Below are 18,308 nucleotides of genomic sequence, written 5' to 3'. Positions count from 1 at the left end.
CGGCGAAACAATATTTGGCGAGAATTTCCTGCGGACGTTCTTGAAAGTTTAAAAAAAAAAAACTCTCTGTTTTGGCTAGAGCGAAAAATAATCTACAAAAAGCTAAGTGACAGGGAAGTAAGCATCATAGCTTTGCGGACAATATTGTGATATCGTATGGAAGAGGAGAGGACAATATTTTCTTTTACCGGCCGAGGCTCCAGCACTATGTGCATTATAACACGTATTTTGACACACGGTTTTTAAAAGTTACGAATTACTCATGTCAAATATTGTCAAGACCTAAAAATATCATCATATGTTTTGATAATCTTACCTGTCAAAATTTCCTGTCCTACGTTTCCATATCTCATTTCTCCTTTTGATTTTATCACCTTTCTTTTTTGCTATATCTGGTATTTTTTCTTCAATACGTACTTTGTCTCTCTGGTCTCTATCATTTCCCTTTATTACTCTCTCTCTCTCTCTCTCTCTCTCTCTCTCTCTTTCTCTCTCTCTCTCTCTCTTCTACCTACCTCCCCTTTCGATATAATTTACTCCTACCCCTTCTCTCTCTCTCTCTCTCTCTCTCTCCTCTCCGAACTCCTATCCCCCTATCTCTCGGTCTCTCTCTTTTATTTTCTCTACTCTGTTGTCACATTTCCCATGTCCCTTGCACTTTATTACCCGACCCCTAAGATCCACTGACCAGACAGTGTTTGAGTGGACCTTATATGGCCGAACCCTGTCCGCAAGGCTTGCGATGGTTCCCGCCAGAACTGAGAGATGCTTATCTTGATAATGTTACATTAATCTCCACAGGCAATTTTTTTTCCAACGCCAGAGCGTGTGCCGTCCAAAGAAGTCATAGCACTTTCATATTTTCGAAAGGAAATTAGAGAATATCATGTACAGAAGAACACAGTAGCACCAGGCGAGAATATTCTCTCTTTCACTTAAGATTGTAATATATTGGAATATGATTTGTATTATCAGAGAGACGACGGTATAAACGATCAATAGAATTTGATGAAGTAATGCAAGTACCCAAGTGAGCTTATTTGTATAGCAAGAATGGCACGCGAAAGTTTCCGATTCTTTATTAGAGTTCCAAAAATACCATTCGGTGTGAATTTCCATAGGATCTAATCCCTGGATCTTCGTGACCGTCCAAAGAATCTGGCCACTGGAAGGGTTATAAAGTGAATTTGAGGTATTGTCTTCAGAAATTCTTTGCATGGTAACTTGAGACATATCCCCTAAAATCTGCTATTAATGCTTAAACTAATACTGCTCAGCAGCGTACTTGTAATATGAGATCTAGAATACAATTTGTAACGTTAAGTTGTAACGGTAGTATCCGTACGAAAAGGAACATTAGCAGTGAAGTAGTAGTAGTAGAAGTAGTAATATTAGTAGAAGTAGTAGTAGTAGTAGTAATGTTGGTAGTAGAAGTACAATCATCAGTGATATTAGCAGTAATATGAGAAGTAGTAGTAGTAGTAGTAGTAGTAGTAGTAGTAGTAGTAGTAGTAGTAGAAGTAGTAGTCGTAGTAGTAGAAATAGTAGCAGTAGTATTAATAGTAGAAGTAGAATAAACTTTGAGGCATGAATGCTTTTTCGGGGTGCATGGATGGTAAGCACGATAGCTGCGGTACAACATTATTAGGTTAGTAAGTGGCTAGAGATATTGGTTGATATGCTTTTAAAAGCAGCAGGCGAAGTGTCAATAGGCGTGGTTGTCGGTGTAGCAAAACCATTGAATAAGAAGTACTAAAAATACAAAGATTTGTAACTTCTTTTCGTCATTTGCCTCGTTTACTTTCATGTCAAATAAATCTTAAGGCGGACGCTCTGTTGACTGAGCCAACACACCGGTATAAATTGATCCTAAAGTTAGTTTTTCAACGGATTATTATAGATCTTGGTATATTTTCATTAATCCTAACAGATTAACGTTCTCTTTCATACCGTCCGTCTTAATCAGAAGTTTATACCTTCAGGCCCTTCGTTTGATCTAGAATTGGGTAGACTCTGATTCACTGCCGACAGAATTATTACTGATAACCAGTCTGTTCATAGACATGATGATGAAAAAGCTAACATTGCATTTCTTTGCTATGTTACAATTTAACTTTGAGGAAGAGATTTATATCCAGGGGCATGATCAAGTCATGACAATTTCTTCGAAAGTTCAAGATTCAAAATGCCGCTCATGAAATGCGGGATATGAATTAAGATTGCAATCCCTTTCATAAAATGGCTGATTTTATCAAATTAATTCGGATATATGCCGAAAGGCAGCATTTCTTCATTCAAAGATCGTGAAAGACACCGACTTCTTCTTCTTCTGTTTCTCAAAAGGTCACGTGGCTTTATTTTTCGGCGAGACCTAAAGGTGATGCTTGCTTTCTGTGCCTAAAACCCGGTTATTCAAATACGAGGCGTGACCACCATAGCATAATATCTCGGATTCCCCCGTAAAGGTCTTTTCATCTCTCTTGTGATCTTTCTTGGATATCTAGGAAACCTTCGGTTACAAGAATGAGCCTTCACGTTTCTTACGCAAGTCACATGCACGCGAAAATAAAGTCTGTCGGGACGTGCATGTTCTACCAATCCTGTTCACGCATAATCACAATACAATACTGAGTAATTAGGCGGGTAATGAAACTTAGAAAAACCATGGCTATTGTAAATATTGTTTTCTGTAAATTTTCCACTTCGTCTACGAAATCTAAAAAATACGATGTTGTTGAATTGATTCATTGACCACTAAAATGGAAATTCGTTACTCACTGGTATACAGGTGTATTACAAACAATGTCCACACTTATACAAATTATAAAACATAATAATAACATAAAACCAATAGGGTTACATCCAAAAATACAAGCGACGTCCCACATTCAGGCACCTCACAATTCAAACGTAAAAAGGGAACACAGGGTACATCATCTCAGCGTGTTTATATAAGCACTGAACAAAAATGTAGTACCTACGGTATATATCACACTCGGTCGTCAAAACTATTTAGATTCTTTCGAGAAAAAAAACGCAGGGTTACATGCTTATTTGAATTTAACATTTTGAAATACATAAATGATTCCAACAAAGAATGTCGTTCGGTACTACAATTATTTTACAACTGCGACTGTCATTTTAACATTGGTTAATCGTTCCTGAATAACCCTTTCATTCAAGTCTAGCTCCCTATTTGGTTTACCACTACATAATATGTCTTGTTCCCCATAAATACATGTAGATAACATTTTTAAGCTTAGTATTGTTTAAATCCCCAAACCTTTGATATGCTTTATTATCATAAATAATCATTTCAAATATTTCCTTTACATGTTAGTATGAAAAAGGAATCGTGGATCTTTCATCTTTATAAGCCCTCCAAATTTCCTTGTTACTGATACTGCAACTAGCTTCCTACAAAAACTCCAGGTACTCATTAATTGATCATGAACAGTCGAAATATCTACCCAAGTAATTATCAGCTTTCCAATCAATGGTTTCGCGCCCCTCCTCCTACTGAGTAAACAAAATCAATGCATCTGCAAATGGTTAAAACGAAACCATATAATGTGTCCTCACACCTGTGATGGCGAGTTTAGAACACATGCACTAAGATTTTGTCATATTTACCGGCCCACGGAATGTTGAACACATCCCCGTAATAACCTGATCTTGGGGTATATGAACCAATGTCGTACCTTTTCTCTGATTCACGTTGCTGCATTATGATCTAAACAGTTTAAAATTCATCAATTAATGTTGTAGAAAGAAACTACATCCGAGTAAAGTACACATGAGACTCATCGCCAAGTTCGACTATAGTTCTTTTATAATTACTCTTTCACGTGATGCGCGCCTTGTTTGCAGTGGACGATCGTTGTTTAGATCTGGTTTGTGTGATCTAACTAATAACATGTCAGACAAGCGAGCAAAGCAAGTCAGAACAAACACTGTTAAAATGAGATCACTCGATTGCGAGCTAGCAGAAGGAGGAATCACAAAGCCATCACTGATTACATATCGATTTCACTCTTACCGTCACGGCGGCGATATCGGACGCCTCGACACAAACTTGAACCCATGCCTAAAGAACACATACGCCTTGAATCCTTAGCGATGTGATGATCTTGTTTCTTAATTTGAATATATTCCAGGTAATCCTCCAAAAAGGGATTTCTTATCTTAAAGCCCAAAGAATCTTTACTCAGGGTCAAATGTATCTTTCCTAGTGATCGATGGCCAATGATAGTCGCAAGGATATATATATTATGATAGCGGAGTCAAAGAAATCCCTGTAGAGCTTTCACAGTTTTAGTATCACAATTTGTTAGATTAAAGCACAGTTTTTATAATTGCTCCAGATGTGTCCCTTTTGCAAGTTTTCTTCCGGAAATTAATTCGTTTTGTTATCCGTACAAATCTTCTTCTTTTTTAACCATTTCAAAAGCTTTCGTACTATGATGATATTAATGGTATTCTAAGCAATGCACACAATTTCTGACATATCTTGTTGAAAATGAATTTATTTTTAGTGTGTATATCATCACGAATACAGAATATGCTTCCTAAATTTTCCTTCAAAAACTACATATTCACACATGTGTTTTATCTATAACCGTCTTCGCAATTCCTGTATTTGCAGTTTATGATAAACATCATGGTAGCTTGTTTGATGCGATGATACAGATGAATCACATTTAGAACTTCCTTCTGAATTTCTAAAAGCAATCTCCTTTCTCTAGTATTTGAGAAAGGCCTATATAAAACAAGGATTATAGATTTCGAACCGACACCTTGAGCGTATACATGATCAATAAACAGAGTCTGGCTAAGTTGGTGTAGCAGGTAGGAATTATTGGTGGACTTTCCACGATCCCAATTTACATCTCTTCTTTACTGTGGACTCTCCAAATTGGGGTCTCTGCGGATCGCCATCCCTTGAAATTGATCCCCAAATTACTGTACCCAAACTATGATCCCGACTTAAACACCACAAGAAAAGAGATACAATTAGAAATACGGGGCACGTAACAAATCCTTCTCCCCCCCCCCCCCCCTTCCCGCCCGAATGTCAAACTTGAAGTTCAGTAAAGAAAAAGATAGGCTGTCTAGGAGTATTGCTTCACCAGAAGGCCGTGTCCCCTTTACTTCGAATTGAATAGTAGCGGTTTGAGATGGGGGGTCTTAGTTTAGAGAGGAAGAGGTTGGGGGCTAAAGCATCCCCCAAAAGAAAATTATATAAGAGAGGCCCATGTAGAGGAATTAAGCGAGAACCCCAAAGCCCCCCCCCCCCCCACCTTCATTCACCCACACATGCACAGAGCCATACAGACAAATCAAACATCCTTCAAAAACCGCTCCTGAAATTGGCAAGAATGGATCTGACCCTCCAAAATGTCTTCTTATAATTGATGTAAAGGAAAAATATAAGTATGATATCATATACATGGTGTTTAATAGCAGATAGGCCCATGGGTAAGCACTTGATCTCTTCTATGACAGAGTTTACAGAATGATCGAACAGCTTCAAGACATCTGATCTGGGTTTGTGTTTCTTTGTTTTATGTGTGCGCGTGTATAATATGTGTGCGGGCGGTGGTGTGCGTGTGTGTGTGTATGTGTGAAGACATGTGAGGAGGGGCGTGGGTGTGGGGTTTCGTCTGGTATTAGATCCATTATAATTAGGGACTTTTAGATTTGCACAATGACAACGTGGATTGCTACGATCGACGTCCTTTTAATGCACTGCCTTGAATGGACGTCACACGTATCAGTCCACGCAAATCTAAAAGTCCCTATTGTACAACTCTGATCCTCTTCTAAGAATGTGCATATACTCAATAAATAAGCATCGCCCTTAGTGCACTACTAACGTGCAATATAAAATACATTTTCGTATCTTATAGGGATTTTGATGATGAAATATCGTTTTTACCGTAATATAGTGTCATTTCTTAACGGGAAAAATTTATATTTGGTCAAAATTTGTCAATCCCTAGCCCAAAATGTGTGGGCGTAGCAGAAAGGACGCGTGTGTGTATATGGTTTTGGGTATTACTTAGTTCATATTTATCGTTAAAAACAAAGCCGTATCGTTTGGCGTGATAAGAAACAAAATCGATTTGACAAAAAAGATAGCCACCAACAAATATTTAGACAACTAAAGTACTTACGACTGTTTCTGTGGTAAATATCTCACGGGAATTTATGATATTTGATTTTCTTCCTTTCCATATCTATCTTTTGAATTCTCATTTAGTCATCCCTCAGCATCAACAGTAACTGACATATTTCGCATTCATATATATATATATATATATATAAATAAAACACACGAGTTTTTGTATAAAGTAAGCATGAACGTCCACATGAAAAATAAAAAAATACTTTTATTTTATTTTTTTAATTGAAAAAGGGGCATTTTCCAAAAAGTTATATAACTCACATGTCATTAAAATACATACTTTAGTTTTGTTTGAAATTGCTTTTAAAAAAAAAATCTTCTTTTTGACGATTGTATATTTTCTCTTCCTTTTTTTCTATTTTGTTTTCCATTCAGTAAGTTAGGTGAATATATATTTTAAGAGAGTTGATAACTTTCGATTTGGAAAAGTAGAACGAATCCTAATCCGTGAGGATTTATTGCTTCACGTCAAGAGGCAACAGCGGTGGAATACATTTACAAGATGCTAACAAACTTATTTTTAAAAGTGTAATAGCTACTATGAATCTTTTTTATATTTAATATCAAGATAGGCCTATATGCCAATTACTGTCCATCGCCCTTAGGGTGGTTGGACCAATAATTAGCCTGTCAATCAAAACTAAGTCTTCGATAATTGAAGTCATAGGCTTTTTGATGTGTGCAATAAAAAGCAGATGCAATAAGCTGGGTACACGCCCATGAATTATACACCTCTCAAGGAAGGTTAGCAAGCTGTATTTTAAATGCTATACACAAATGATGACGCAAATTGGGGCAGATTATTTGCCAGATTGTTCCGTGAGGAGTACTTTGAGGTGATGGGAACTACAATTCAATTTCAAATTAAAGCTTTTAGAGGATTGTTTCAAAGTCTGATGCTGTATATTTTTTTAAATCGCAGAACTGATCATGTCTAAAATAAATACAGCTGTTCTGCATTTGAGAGAGGAATTCATCTTTAATTTTTTTTTTAAAATTAATAATACGGACGTTCGTTTACCACTAAAAGTGTCGACTGCTTAATTATGCAGTCACAAAATTATGAACTTAATAAACAACAAAAAATGTCATTTTGAATTTTTACATTCTAATGACTCAACAAATCTCATTATGCCTAATTTTCATTAAAAAACATTTTTGTTGTAATCATGTAACGTTACAGAAACGTTTCTGTATTCCGTACAGAATACAAAAAGTAAAATGATAATTGACGCTCTACATGTATAAACAGCGGACCAAGTCTGACCTAACCAGGTCTACCTTAAAGGTATAGACCAGCTCTGGTCATGCGATTGCATTGTGAAAGAAACGTTGTGGATCGATCAGAAAAGGTTCACCATCTAGCTTATAATTATTGATGTGTACTGCAAGGTTCTGGAATCATCAAAATGATAAGAAATTTGGCCTAGTCTTGGTAAAGTTACCAGCACTGTACACATAAAGATGTATATGGGACTACGCAATATCTATCCAGTCCGGATAGATATGATAATTTACAAAATGTATCAATTAGTAGGCGGTTTCCCGGTAAAATTTATATCATCTAGTATTAGTCCAAATATATTCTGTCACATGATTGGTAATAAGAGCTTCCATTTCGTCTTATGAGAGAGGGCATTTCAAAAACTGGTCTATACCTTTAACTTTTTTTCAACACAGTTAATTAGCTTGGACAACAATTTGTGAAAGAAAATTCATTTTTGAAAATCTTCTCATTCTGTTAACCAGATATACATGTAGATCATACTCATTCACCGAGAAATGATATTATTTGCCTTGGAGCAGCGTTCTCTCGTCTCGATACAATTATTGATTTTCATCTTGTAATTGATATGGATTTCAATACCGAGGAAGTATGGGGTGGGATATTCATATTACGCATAGTGCATGTAATACATTCATCTCACAAATCTTGTCCTCGAATATTTGACTGCATTTTGTAGTGCACCATCACAACACTGAATGATGCCTCGGTCACACTGTACAGACCGACACCAACCGACTTCCGACTTTACAAAACTGTCATGTCCTCGCATGACTAAGGATCGGCCGGTTTGGAGTCAATTTAAGAGTCAGTGCAGCGGTATGACTGCGGTGTAATGCAGTGATGATAATCTACAGATTGCAATCTTTGAATATAATAAAGACAGTGTGTGATCCGTATATCCCATGAGGTTGGAATATTTGGTACATAATACCTTCATGCCATGCAGTGGTATGATATCAACGTGTAAAATAGCATTTTCACACCTATATGTGATAGGTACAAACTGAGGATTCCTTCCTGTTTCGTTTTGCCACATTATATCTTAAGCAGCTTCACTATTGACCTGTAGGTACATTTTTAAAAGAAAATAGCCCTGAAAGGTGCTGCTGAGCTCCGCTTAAGGGGCTCTTTTCTTTCGCAGACGATCAGAGCATACTTATCAACACCTGCACCAAGGACTTTAATAGCGGAGCTCTCAAGCTCTTCCAGGGTTCTTATTCCTTTGAAGAATTGCGAGGTGCAACCCTGAAAACTTTACCTACAATTGAAAAGTTCCACTTTCACTTTTACTTCACTCTTCAATGTTTACTATCGCTATTTATCTGTCAAATGAGAGCGAAAACGGCCTTCGCTCTTCATATAACGATAAAATAAACAATCTGCTGGCTCTCTGCAAACGCATATATGGTACGCGCTTCGGTATAGTATTCATAATTATGAGGATTCTATTACAAGCAAGCTTCTTGCCAAAAATATCGAACTGTGTCGAACTACTGGTGATGTCTGATATTGCTTCCTTTTTTTCATTCCTGCGGAAAACATCACTATTTTATTCGTTACGTACATTTGCCATAATTATTCCACAATTGTATTGTTATATTAATGAAATACATTCGCCATTGCAATCGTAGATATGATCAAGATAAAGATAACAAAGACGATTATCATACATTTGACATGATTAGCTAAAGCTCGTACAAAAAAAACAGACAAGCATTCATTGGAATATAACTTAGCATGGTTACAAACCTACTATGACATATTGATTACAGGTATTGTATAATTCTGATGATTGCTTTTATTTAGATTATTGTTAATTGATCATGGATTATAGTTCTAGATGGGACTAATAACGTTAAATGAATATAACTGTTAAAAAACATGATCTCTTAATGAAATTTGATCGCAGAAATGCAACGAGTCATTTCTAATTCCGTGGGAAATTACTTCTTAAACGAGAAAAACATTTGTATGTGTGGCTTACCGAATATGTCCTCATTCAATACAGGTCAAAAAGAGAGATACAAAACTCCTTTCAAAGACGACACAAGAAAGTCATTACACTTGATGCAAACAGAGAGAGAATAAACAAGAGTTCCCAACTCGAAAGGGCAAGTGCATCACCGAATGGCGTCCTCAACGATATTACTCTCGGCAACGCCGTGATTTTCAGCTCAGCACTTTACCCAAGAACAGGTGTTTGCTTTCCTCTGATTGGATGACCGTTGCGGAGCATGCGCATTTAACACCCATCCGAGGTCTGCTGGTCGTTGTAAAGTGGTGGTGAGATGAAGCGAGAGATGATACTTCAAGTGATCATATATATGTTGTTCTATCTGATTTACGACGAATAAATCCTGAATACAAACATGTCAACAACATTTACGTCTCTTCGTTGTTTTGTTTGACACGCTTCTGAGTATATGTTTGGTTTAATCTCAACGACAACCGTCATGATTATATCTGTATATATCAATAGTATGTGTTTCTGTCATCCTCTCTCTCTCTCTCTCTCTCTCTCTCTCTCTCTCTCTCTCTCTCTCTCTTCTCTGCCTCTCTCTCTGTCTTCTACACTCTTATATCATCTTTCTCTCCCTCTCTCTCTCTCTCTCTCTCTCTCTCTCTCTCTTTCTCTGCCTCTCTCTCTCTCTGTCTTCCACACTCTTATATCATCTTTCTCTCCCTCTCTCTCTCTCTCTCTCTCTCCTCTCCTATCCTTTCTCCACATCTCTTCTGCTCTCGCTTTCCCTGTCTTTCACTGCACCCCACCTCTGTCTGTCTATCTCCTCTACCCATCTCATAAATCATTGATTATTTTATTAATGGCATAAACATAATTATATCTTTTATTTCATTTTTGGCACAGTTATCGGTTAATACATATTTCTAATAATCTCATCGATTAACAAGTATAATGCTCGAAATTTGAAAATAAATAGAGGTGACATCCATCTGCTATACTGAGAAAAATGGAATAATTTAGCATCGATAATACACAGGATAATAATAAACATAAAAGGGTTGCTTTTTTTTTAGAAATGTAATAATAAATATGTCTATGTAGACTATGAATGCATGCATGCTCTTTTTCAATACCTTTATCATTTTTAGATGTATTCTCTTTCTTCCTACAACCGTCCCTTCGTCTGACTCATTCTGTCTCTCCTTGCCACTCCTGTCCTTCTTCCTCTATCACACTTTGTCTCCTTTACTCTCCCTCTATCTCTCTCACCCTCTCTCCCTCTATCTCTCTCTCTCCCCTCCACTCCTTCTCTCTCTCCCACCTCTCTCTGTCTGTCTGTATCTCTCTCTCTCTCTATCTCTCTCTCCCTATAATATCTCTTTCTCTCTCCCTCTCTCCCTCTACTCCCCCCCCCCCTCTCTCTCTCTCTCTCTCCCCCCCCCCCCCTCTCTCTCTCTCTCTCTCCTCTCTCTCTCTCTCTCTCTTAGTGCTTTTATAAATAATATTATATTACATTTTATTAATGCTATGTGTCATTTTACTCCAATGTCTATGTCTATGTCAACGGCTATGCTTATTTATTATTTCGATGTTTTATATATATATATTTTGTATTGCTTGTCAAAAAAATCGTTTCCGTTAATTTATTTTGGACAAATAAAATTGAATTGAATTTGATTAAATTGCCAGAGCAAGCGCCCTCATTTCCAGTACTCTATTCATTCCATTTGTCAGCTTTATAACAGAAATTAATTGGATGCGTACGATTTCTCATGCTGTTCGTGGACTGCAGTATTTTCTCCTAATAGGCTATCATTGAGATGCCGGCATCATCTAAGGAAATTGATGCCTAAAAGGTACCAAATTCCAACACTTTAATGGAGAGTGACAAATGGGATTCGCATCTTGTAACTGGCCAAGTTTCATTTGATATCATGGCGTTTACGCTGACGGGAAATGAGGGATAATAGAACGACGAGGGAAATAGTGGATATATGAAATAGCGAAGATAATTGATGAATATGTATGTATATTCATTAAAGTGAAGATAATTATATAATGAAAATGATAATTTGTGAGCATTGCCAGCTTTTTATTCTTTTCATTTAATATTGGTTTGGAAGTGGAAATGAACTTGTATGACATTGCTCTTGAAATGCTCTCATTATTATTCCAAATATGATCAGAAATGGTTCAAAAGTTTTAACCAAATATGCCCATTTTATGTGCAGTGCAAGTGATTTTCACGAAGAATAGGCAATATTGCTGTAACGCATATTATTCCTGTCCCGTCTATTTTTGTATTGAGGATCTCCCAATGCTTTTTTTACCCTTTTTATCTTACCTGTTTCAAAGTTCTACTCGCTATCTTCTTTAATCTTATACATGAATGCGTTTCCTGTCACGTAAGGTATCTACAGATAACTGTTTCTAAGCTTCTTCTTTCTATCTTCTTTTATCTTAAACACCAATGCGCTTTTGTCACGCGCCTTGAAGTTGTCTTCTTCTCCATTACAGTTTACTGAAGATTGCTACTTGTTTCCAGGTTCCTACTTTCTATCCTCTTTACCTTTTACATGAAATCGTTTTTTGTCACTCGCCTGGGAGGTTTCATAGAAGGTTTTATGTTTCCCTACATCCTGGCGATTTCGATATGCAAGTAGCGTTCCAACAATGACACCATCTATAAGTCCGTTAAGGAAATGTGTTCTCAAGGCTGATATACATGGACATGCCCCCAATCCACTCACACTGAACAATGCTATACTTAAGATCCTCAAAGGGCCTCTTTCTTCTCATCATTTACCTCCTGGCTTCGACACAGTCATGTTCTCCCGTCAATAGGGACTTTTAGATTTTGCACGACGAGAACATAGACTGCTATATCTGACATCCTTTTAAGGCACTGACAGTGACGTCACATTGCCTTCAAAGGGCAGTCCTCGTTCTCGTCGTGCAAATCTAAACATCCCTATTTGCCTCTTGGCTTCGACACAGTCATGTTCTCCCGTCATTGTCTGTCATATTGGGGATTCACATAAATCCGGACAGTCGAAACTTCCGTCCTTGGATTGACACAGCTTCATCCGGCGACTCCCAAGCCTCTCGAGATGTCGTGACTCGAAACGACGGCACCCTCCATTCGACGAGGAAGCAATTATTTGCGCCTAAAATGGACCCCCATCGACAACAAATCGATGACTTGAAATCAGCCCTCCCTCCTGAGAGCTTTTCCTTCGTATCATTTCAGCTTCCATTAGACCCGTTTACTCGCTGCGATCGTCCTGCATTCAAATGAGGCGTTAAAGACGAAGTTCACGTCTGGGTAAAGAGGCGAAGCAGTTGTGGAAATGATACAAATGTAAAGAAAAAAAAGATTGTAGGTCAACTCCCAAGAATATCATAGTAAAAAGGTCTCCAGTAAGGTGGACTCTTCAAACATCCTGTGACCCAACATATAGCTGAAAAGTTTTTATGAAACTTTCGTTGTATTGTTTTACATATTTCAAAGAAGGTGATGTTCAAGACTGTTGAAATTGTCTTAGTTTGATTTGTTTTCAAGTCGATGCGATCGTGATAGGTGCGAACATGACAACAATTACATGATACATTGTAAATCTGAACACTATTTCTGTAGACATTACAAAGGACTATAAGTTGATTTCTTGAAACTTTACTACCGTCTTATATTTAGGGATCAGGCAAGATAAAAATTCATTCATAATTTATTATTCCTACTCCTTTCTTGACCCATCTCATTTGTTTTATTTCATTTTTGTTGTTGAAATGATTTGAATAAGAATCTGAAGACATCTAGAAAAATAATAATTTAATGCACTTTTAACTTGTTTTGAGCCTCTGAAAAGCACAATTGAAATTAAATTAATATAATGTGTGTCAAAATACAACCAATAGCATGTTCACGTACATGAAAAATAGGAATTATTAAATAACTTAAAACCCTTCTTCTCAAATTGCAACGTCCGGATGAGGATCTTAGAGTCATCTTTAATTTGCTTTACCAAGAAAACTACCTTGAGATGTGAATGGCAATGCCTCTCTCGCCCCCGTATGCCGATAAGAAAACCCTCCTCGGATCAATAGCCCCTTCGAATCAAAGAGGATCCTGGGACGATACGAGAGAGAGAGAGAGAGAGAGAGAGAGAGAGAGAGAGAGAGAGAGCGGGAGAGAGAGAGAGAGAGAGAGTGCAAATAAAAAGAGATTGTAAGAGAGAGAGAGAGAGAATAAAAATAGAGTGTAAGAGAGAGAGAAATAGAGAGAGAGAGAAAGAGAGAGAAAAAGAGAGAGAGAGAGAGAGAGAAAGAGAGAGAAAGAGAGACAGACAGAGACGGAGAAAAAGAGAAATAGAGAGAGAGAAAGAGAGAGAAAGAGAGAGAAAGAGAGACAGACAGAGACGGAGAGAAAGAGAGAAAGAGAGAGAGAGAGAGAGAGAATGGGAGTCCATTCGATGTCGGGTTGATCGTCTACAAGTCCGTGTGTCGTATCGTATTCATAATTGGCAGATTGTGAGTTCTACGTGAATGTGTGTCGTTGGCGTGATTCAATCACTTTACTCTAAATCCTATCGAAGGGTAAGGGTTTGAATCCCAACTAGGCACAACGTCTTTTGACAAGGCATTAATCCGCATTTGCCACTCTCCACCCAGGTTCTAACCCAGTCATTATTATTTATCAGTGATTGCATTGTGAGAGGAACTTCTCGAAGTAACAGAAAAGGTTGATGATTGTATACATAAAATCAAATAGGCATTGTGAACTTTTGGATTTACCACAGAAATCACATTGAATGGCTTGGGCCTATAAACACATCTACAGTATAAACATATGTAAGTATGTGAGCCATTAATTTGTCTCGGTTTATTTTTCTATAGAATGTGACATATTAAAACTCAAATCTAAAAGTATTCAACAAAGGCCATATCTAACTAATCCACCTTTTATCCTTGAGTTACAAAAGAACACCAACAGAATCAAATTTACAAGGAATATAAATAATTCAGCTGTTAACTGTAGCATCCAAACTTGAGATAAAGTTTTCTAGCTATTTTTAATCATATTGTGAATAGGAGGTCATCGCAAGAGCAATCAAATTCATTCAGAATGATACTCATCATGTAAAGTACAGTTGTAATACAATAATGTTGCATTCGCCACCTTATGATCTACAATCGTAAACTATGTTGTATAAGCTCTATGAAAAACGTTGTATTAAACATCTCATAATATCACATGAGTTTATTTAAAGCTTATCTGCCATAGTTTACAGGAGGGATTAGACCGCCCTACAAGGTCACTGGACAGGTGGTTATCTCATCAACTCAGCTCTCAGTTAACATAAGAAAAAGAGGATCATGGGGGACCAATGGTCACCGATTAGGCATTGTTTGTTATATAGAGGGCGCAAGTAGCTACAAGTATGGCAGTGGGCCTTTAAGTGTTCGTATTAATATGTACCTATGATATTCTAATGTGTAACTTTTTCCCTATACATATTGATTGATATATCCATGACATACTTTACAATTCAATGTCTGGGCTGCGATGCCATTATATCTTACATGTGCATGTCATTATGATATCTATAATCACTTTTATCCTGTCGCCTCTTCCTCTGAAACTAACCACAACACCGCAACACTTCGATCCACCCCTACAATCATCACCCCCATCAGCACGAGCCTCCCATTACGATTATCAACGCCATCCATTACTCTGATTCAAACGTCCCGAATTAGAATACATCCGAGAATATAAACGTGATTTAAAAACAAAATATCTATCACGCTCCATTAACACAGAGCAAAGACTATTTTCCGATCGATATTTCTTATTATACATCAGAGAGATCTGAGATGAGATTATTATGGTGTTATTTGTTCCGCCTCACTTGGTAACATTACACCACTAGGTGGCAGCATCTTGACTTGGATCTATAATTCCTATTATCATAGCTGGTATAGAGAGGATGTTATTTTCCAGGCGCAAACCTTTGTCAGTCCTAATGCATAGTGGTAATGATGATGATAAAGATGATGATGATGATGATGATGATGATGATGATGATGATGATGATGATGGTGATGATGATGATGGTGATGATGATGATGATGATGATAATGATGATGGTGATGATGATGATGATGATGGTGATGATGATGATGATGCTGCTGATGCTGATGATGATGATGATGATGCTGATGATGATGATGATGATGATGGTGGTGATTGTGATGATGATGATAAAGATGATGATGATGATGATAAAGAAGATGATGATGATGATGATGATGATGATGATAATGATGATGATTATGATGATGATGATAATGATAATGATAATGATGATGATGATGATGATTATGATGATGATGATGATGATGATGATGATGATGATAATGATAATGATGATGATGATGATAATGATGATGATGATGATGATGATGATGATACAAAATAATAATAATGATGATGATAGTAATAATAATAATACTAATAATAATAAACTACTAATAAAGATAATGCTATTAATGATAATAATAAAAAGAATGAACAGAAGAAGAAGAAGAAAAAGAAGAAGAAGAAATTATATAGTGTACTTCAAAGAAAAAGTATGCATGGTATCGACATTATTTATACCAGCATTTTCTTTTTACGTTGTAACGTATTGAATTCTAGATTTATCCTTCAAATGCACTCTCTCTTTCTTTTTATATATATATTTCCATTTCGCACTACCTCTTCCCATCTTTTTCTGAGTGTCAGTTTTCTCTTGCTCACTTTCTGTTTCTGTATCAGTTCTGTGTGTATCTTAACTATTCTTTCATCTTATTTCATCTGCGGGCCCTCTCTTTCTCCCCCGTACCCTCCCTCTATCCATTTCCTTATTCCGCTCTCTCCCCCCCCCCCCCCTCTCGTTGTCTGTTTCCTGTCTCTCAACCTAACACGAGACTGTAAGTTGTTCCACCACCCAACCTCCAACCCCTTTTAAGATAAAACGTGCTTGATTTCTCTTGACTATAAATTTCCCTACACAATTAGGCCACCTACCCACACACACAAACACACACTCATAACACCACAACCTCTACTACTCACAAAAGGGATCCGGTAACTTTGTCTTAGATTCTTTTAAAAAATCCTTAATTTAGTTCATGGTGCAATGATAATTATAAACCTTTAGGTCAGTCAGGAACCTCATGACATTTACAAGCCGATCGCCTGTCTGATTATCAAGATATTTATGATTGGAAATCGAAATCAAATTTTGCGTTTGCCAAACGGTTTTCATAACACTACAGTCTATTGGGGAAACCGAGTGTGGTAAAAACCGGTCACTCAAAGGTTTTTACTTTTTTGAGGCACTTCTTGATCATTTTGAAGCGCAATTTTCTTAGAGCTTCAATATAATACCATATCACAGACACTGATAACACGTAGGGCCGTACATCTCAGATTTAACATTGTTAAACGATCCCTTTTGTTCAGCTGTATTCAACACACAAGTCGTAGTTAGCATATGATACAAATGACCCCAAATACGTACCCTTTTTTTAACATTGGCGCATTTAGAAGAATCACTCCCGAAGAGATAGAATTGCCTAATGAATTAATACTGTTTGCCTTTTTAAAATGAATAAATCCATCTGTGAATCATGGAATGCACCGCCGCTGGTTCATAAATGATTACATAACTTTCATGAGCACCTATCTAGCATTCATTTTCATGGGTTTTACAAATTTGGTACGAATGACCTTTGACTGTTAGTGCATAATGCTTACAAAACTTGACTTTCATTAACAACTATTCAGTATTTCATCTTTGCGTTTTACAAATGTGATACATATGCTATTTTTTGCAGATTTGTATCGACGAACAACCTTAAAGGCTGAAATAGAGAGTGCAATCTCATTTCAATGACCCTCTCATCCCTCCAGAGGGTCACTACGTAACATGTTTTTACAAAGGAATCAATGCGCCGGGCAAGACCAAAATCAAATCATATTTCATTTCATAACCAAAATAAATCTGACACCCAAAGACGTCTATCCACTTTACGTATAGTACTTGTCGGTTTTTATTTTCGCCCTCAGTCATATATCTGTTGCAAAATTCTACGAAGTAATGCATAACATGTTTGTTCTGATATGTTGACCCCTTAATAATAGTTTTAGGGGAAAGAGAGCAATTTATCAACGCGTGCTGTGCTTCTTGTTTATTCATGTCACTGTATTCTATTTTCCTCCTTTGTTTTGGGAAGGTTTGTTTGTTTATTTGCTTCTTTTTTCTGTTTTTTTCTTCCGGGTAGTAATAATATGGTTAGCATCATCTGATATGGTGACACTGACGATATTTACCGCAGGCTTTATTTCGTCTAAGATACAAGGTATGGTGCCACGTTCGGGTTTGCAATTGGGTAAGATTTAAGAAATTCGATGAATGTAGCATGCAGAAGAAACAAAATTCAAAAGAGACAAATTTTATTATACCTTTCGGATAAAAGTTATGAAAAGACACTGTCATCAAGACATGAAGCGAAGCATTCAACGGGGGTAAGAGGACCCTTTTTTTTTGGGGGGGGGGGTCCTAAAAAATCGCAACGACTCAGCCAGCCGCTGAATAAGCGGGGGGGGGGGGTAAGAGGACACTTTTGTTTGGGGGGTCTCGAAATTTGAAAAATTGACATTTTGCTCCGTTGGGGGGGGGGGGGAGGTCACCTTTTTAATGTCAGCCATTGGCATAATTTTTTTTTTTTTTTTAATCACAAAGGGTGGGGGGTATGCTCCAAAATACACACATAAAAAAAACTGAAGGAGGGTTTAACCCCCAACCCCCCCCCCCTTGCGTACG

This window comes from Strongylocentrotus purpuratus, unplaced genomic scaffold (assembly GCF_000002235.5).
Source record: "Strongylocentrotus purpuratus isolate Spur 01 unplaced genomic scaffold, Spur_5.0 spur5_scaffold_13, whole genome shotgun sequence".
Classification (NCBI taxonomy): Eukaryota; Metazoa; Echinodermata; class Echinoidea; order Camarodonta; family Strongylocentrotidae; genus Strongylocentrotus; species Strongylocentrotus purpuratus.
The sequence above is the reverse complement of the archived record's forward strand: the minus strand, read 5'-3'. Positions refer to the sequence as shown.